The sequence below is a fragment of the Echinops telfairi genome, unplaced genomic scaffold (genome assembly GCF_000313985.2).
Source record: "Echinops telfairi isolate 266 unplaced genomic scaffold, ASM31398v2 ScPeMD7_7469;HRSCAF=8507_1, whole genome shotgun sequence".
Lineage (NCBI taxonomy): Eukaryota > Metazoa > Chordata > Mammalia > Afrosoricida > Tenrecidae > Echinops > Echinops telfairi.
Window position 1 is genome coordinate 67679370 of NW_022111373.1, and position 5826 is coordinate 67685195.

A 5826-nucleotide genomic window follows, 5' to 3' on the forward strand; every position below is an offset into this window, starting at 1 on the left:
GGCCACTGTGTCAATCCATCTTGTTGAGGGTGGCATAGTGGTATACTTTGATCTGCCCAGCAGTTTAAAACCAACAGCTGATCTCTGGGAGAAAGACAAGGTTTTCTATTCCTGAAGAGTTACACTCTCAGAAACTCATAGGGGCGGTTATACCCTGTCATACATGGGTCTGAATCTACTCTATGATAGTGAGTTGACTTTTATGGTGAAGAGGAATTGCTGATAAACTTTACCGGGAAAAGACTGCTCCAGGGAATGTGTCATAGGACTGAGCATGAGGGAAGTGATATGGGAACTTGAATGAGCACGTCTTCCTAAGACTTAATTTTAGACCTAGGAAGACCTTTATATATAACTCTTCTGTTTCAAAGATGAGATTGTAGCTGGGGACAATGAAGAGTATACTTTCTCTTAGTAGTAAGGCTTAAACCTAGGTGGCCTGATCCCTTTCTCGGGGCCTCTGTAGAAGTTCTTTTTTGTCACACAACTCCAGGGACAATATTGACACCACACAATAACACATTTTAAGAAAATTGTAAGCTAGAATGTGTAATGTACAAGGAGTAGTCTTCATTGAGTTAAACCCAAACCCAGCATATCACAGCACCACTGGTCTGCCCATAACTTTTGTATTGCAATGCTGGGAGCTCTATCACTGGCATTTCAAATACTAAAGTAACCAAACTGGGTGAATATCAGAACAGACTCGGAAAATTGTTCTTAATCATAGAGTAGATAAGACAATTGGAAGAAATGATAATGACAAAGAGCTGGACAGGAAATGTCAAAGAGCAGATCAAGAAGACCAAGGAAAGTATTACAATGAAATGCGCCAAGATCTAGAGTTAGAAAACGCAAAAGGTTGAACACACTCATCGTATTTTAAATTAAAATAACTAAACAAAAAGGATTCAAGCTTTGAATTACAAATTTGAAAGGATCTGGGGGCAAAAATATTGAAGTATGCAGGAAGCCTCAAAAGATGATGGAGAGACTGCATACAATCATTGGACCAAAAAGAACTGTTTAAGTTGATGACCATATGCAAATCTTAGGTCAAAACCGCGAGTATGCGCTGCAGTTCTATAATCAACTCCAAAGGACTTCTTATCTTTATTATTCCTCTCAACATTGAAAACCTTTACAGACATGATGGATTCTAAGAAAGCTGTCCTTTTGCTTCCATTATTATGACAAGTGACAAGTGAGTAAAGGTAAAAGGCAATGACTAAAGTACTCAACAGACTCGTTTAGCCTATGGGCTGATAAGCAACCAAATGAATAAAGTAGAATGTGACCGCTTCAATGCAAACAATAACGAGCTACTTTCTAGAACATTAACACGGGATCTCAACAAACAGCATATAAAGCAAAGGAGACTTCTTGTATTTCTTTTAGAATTAAAATATTAATATAAAAATTCAATGATTTTCTAAAATCCTGGGGAGAACAAATGTATTCAATACACCATCCACAGGCATTTAAAAACACAGGAGAGTTTTGTTGTAGCTGGAGCCCACGTGACATCACCACACATCTTCTCTAGTAACCACTCATTTAAATCTCATGGAAAACAAAGTATATTGCTGGTGGTGCTAGCTTTCCAATGGCAGTGAGAGACTGAACTTTGCTACTGTGGGTCAGAGTATATTGAATTTAACAACTCTTGTGCTATTCGTGCTCCTTCTTTGCTGAAGGTGTTTCTAGGAAGACAAAGGCACTCTTAAAAACTCTTAATGGAACTCTAGCTTGCTGTCTTCCAGCAACACTCTTGTGAATCCTGCTGCCTTTTGCTGGAGGCCCAAATACTTTCAAATGGATTTACCTTCTAGGCCTTCAGATTGGCAGATATTTTTTCTTCATATAGTCATTAAGAGAATCTATTTAAATATAAGGATCCCTATTGACACAGGGATAAAGCTCTTCACTGCTAACTGAAATGCTGGTGATTCAAACCCATCATTTGCTCTACGTGATAAAGACAGTTTGTGTCAGTAAAGATTTATAGCCTTGGAAACCACATGGGCAGTTTAACTCTGTCTAGAAGGTAGTTATGAATCAGACTAGACTTGACAGCAGTGGGAGTTTTGATTTATTTAAGTGGGTGCTTTTTAAAAGCAAGGCTGGTGAGATTTTTGGCTTGCTTATTTTAGACATGCCTTTAGAAAAGCCACTAGAAAGGGCTATGTTTGAGAAAGTAAAGGTCCCGGTAAACAAGGAAAGCTCTTATAAGATGGATCTGAGCAATGGTTCAAAGATAACAAAACTCAAGAAGCTAGTCAGAGATGGGTCAATGTTTTGATCTATTACTGATAAGCTCATCATGAATTAATAACAACAACAGTGAGCACAGGTAGGGGTGTGATTTTCTAACGAACATCAAGCACAAAACAAAAAAAATTGCATGAACATATCCTGATATGCTAAATCAACAAAATTGATTCTAACCTTGAAATATAGAAAATTAACCCCACTGATGTTCAATCAACAGATCCCTGCCCCTTTCTCCATCAATCTGTAAAAACTTTATCATCATTCTTTTTAATTTGGAGTTAGATAGAGATGTGACTTTCTCCATTTGACAGTGGTCGGGGTTGCCCTTCAGGTTTCAGCCACACTGGTTCTCAGGACAGACTTGTGAAGAGACTGAGTGTGAGCCCTGGCTTGGGCACATAACCCAGAAGTGGCAGAGTTGACCATTTCTAGGACAGATTTTAAAATGCTGTGCTTCTCTTCCCATCGTTTCTCCTTGTGCTTTGCTTTTTAAAGCATTCACATTTTAAAATCCCACCACAAGTTCCAACTACGTAGCGTGGTTTTGTGTATGTTCACATTCTTGCTAAAAATGTTATTTGCATCTCAACCCCACCCCCACCCCAAAATACAATGGGGTTTTATTTTCTTAGAATTTCCTGAGTTTTCAAGGGAATTTGAATTAGGTTGTTTGGTTAAACAATGTATCCTGTATAAAAGTTATAGCACAATGAAGGCATCTACAGAGATGGAGTCGACACATCACAAAGACCAAAAGTCTCTCAGGAAGGTCAGCACGTCTGTACCCACAGCATCTTAAATGCCTTCCGTAAATATCTAGTTCTTTCCCTTTGAAGAAAATGCTTTCTGAGGTAGAGATAGGCCAGTGCCCCATGCAATGTATGAGTTGCTGTGTTAGTGATCCTGTTCTTCCCTTATGGAACAAGGAATGCATTGTAACTGCTAACAGAAAACTCCAGCTGTCCCTTTACACGGCAGTCTTTTTGGCAAGGGTTCAGATTTTTCCCCCCATTGAATAGTCATAATTCATAGAGAGAGCCAGACACACAGATTTCTTTTTTCAACGGACTTTGTGTTTCTTTGGCTATCTTATCCCTAATTTCTCTCTGAAAACCTACCCTGGTAAAATTGAGGGAACCAACTTGAACCAGAAAATTCAAGATTTAGAAATTTTTTTTTTGAGACATTTACTGCCAATTTTGATTCAAACAGAGAGGAAAATTGTGTAAGTTGCTGATTAGGAGCTGCAGGTGTGCTTGGACAGGGAGAAGGCTTCTTATGCACGGACTAGAGATAATCCCTCTTATAAAACTTCTCTAACTTGTAATAATTTCTTTTTCTCATCCCTTTGGGAACTGTTATAAGCAGGAAATCACATATGTGCATTAAATGTGAGGTGATAAGCCAATTTTACCAGACTGAACTTTCTGGAAATGACTGTGAATTTTGAAATTTTGTTGACTCTTCAAAACTTTCTGATTTACATGAATGCAATTTTAACCAGTTCACACTATAAAGGGGCGGGGGGCTTCAATAAAATTTTGAAACCCCTTCATAGATGATTAACTCATCTTGGTTGCATGCTTTTATAAATGCAGATGGATATACTTCCACAAAAATAATGCCATTTGAATTGACAGGAAGACTCTATTTCCTGTCTTGAAGTAGGTTGCGAATGAGGAGAACATCTGAGCAGGGGTCTCATCCTTCCTTTCCTTTTGTCTTTTGTTGACTGAACAGTGTTTTATGAGTTCTCGCCAGTGAAGAGTCCCCCATGTGTGAGGGGATCCAATGCAGGACCATTCACGAACATTTTTAAGAGGCAAAACTTTTCTTTTCGAGATAAGTGACCTGAAGTAAGTAAGAGCTTGAAAATTAAATATATTTTTGGCAACATCTATGCAGTAGGTCCTATGTTGGGATCTTCATTTTTTAGTGCTGTTGCCCTAAAATGCAAAGGTCATCCGAAAAAAAAGAAATCTGTGCACCTGGCTCTTTCCAAGATTTATGACTATTCAATGGAGGGAAAGATCTGAATATTTCCCAAAACACTGTCATGTAAAGTGGGTTGCTTTGAAGGATAGAAATTTATTTTCTCACAGTTTGGGAAGCTAAAATTCTGAGTGGAGCATGCTGATTCTAATAGAAAACTTTCTCTGTCTTTCTGAGACAAGTATATCTTTGTCCCATCCTCCCTGCTGTTCTTGGAGTTCCACAAAGATCTCTAAGAGGCCTCTCTGTCCTCTCTTTGTGTTTGCTTGTTCCTGTACCAGTTTGTTCTGCGATCTCAGAAATAATCTAAGACACACCTATCCCATAGTACTTTCAATCACCTCATATGCATGTGAAAGTTGGCAGAAAGTTGAGTAAAGAGTAAAGTGAAGCAGGGAAGAATCAAGAAGAATTGATGTGTTTGAAATATGGTGCTAGTGAAGATGATTGAAAGTACTAGGGATGACCAAAAGCATAAACAGATCTGTTTTAGAAGTGCAGCTTGAATGCTCGTTTGAAGCAAGGATGGTGAGATTTAATCTCATGTACTTTGGACACATTATCAAGAGAGACCCGTTCTTGGAGAAGGACATTCTGTTTGGTAAAGTAGAGGAGCAGCGAAAAAGAGGAAGACCCTCGATGAGATAAATTGATGCAGTGGCTGCAACAATGTACCCAAGCATAATTGTGATGTAGGGCAGCACCAGAAGGTGTCTCTTCTGTCGTACATAGGGTCACTCCGACTTAGAATGGGCTGGATGGCACCTTACAACAACAACTATACTGGCCTGGTTGCACTGACATAACAAAGTAAATCCCATTCTCCACCGAGATTCTATCTACAATTCTAAACTCAACAGCAAGGGTTATAAACACAGTTCCAGACCTCAAGGAGCATAATATTTCACGAGGGGAGCCCGATATGCTCATTTCAGCTCATAAACAGCCAAACAGCATCTCAACATGGTTGAATGAATACACCAGATGGAACAAATTGTGCGTGCCAACAGGAACTGGCATAGAGTGAGGAGGTCATTGGAAGAAGAGATGGGAGGAACACTGGCTTTCAGAGTGGATAGCTTTTGGATAGCCAGAGGGTATTTCATGAAGGAAGTCCATGTCGTGCAAACAGTTAATGTACTTGGAAATTCCAGCCCAACTAGAGGGGACTCAGGAGAAAAGTATGGTGATCTGCTTCTCAAAATTCTCTCACTGAAAGCCCAAAGGTGCACACTTCTACTCTGACCCACATTTGGGTTGCCAGTGGTAACTGGTAATTCTATGCAGAGGGGAAAGAATGAGTAACAGAGAAACTTGGTGCTTCTGAATTTGTGAAGACATGAAAGAAAGAAAGCTTCCTTGTGGGACTTGGATACCAGAAACCAACCAACCAGACAATCAACCAACCAAACCAACCAACCAACCAACCAACCAACCAACCAACCAACCAACCAAGCAACCAAACCAACCAACCAATCCAACCAACCAAACCAACCAAACCAACCAACCCAACCAACCCAACCCAACCCAACCAACCAACCAACCAACCAACCAACCAAC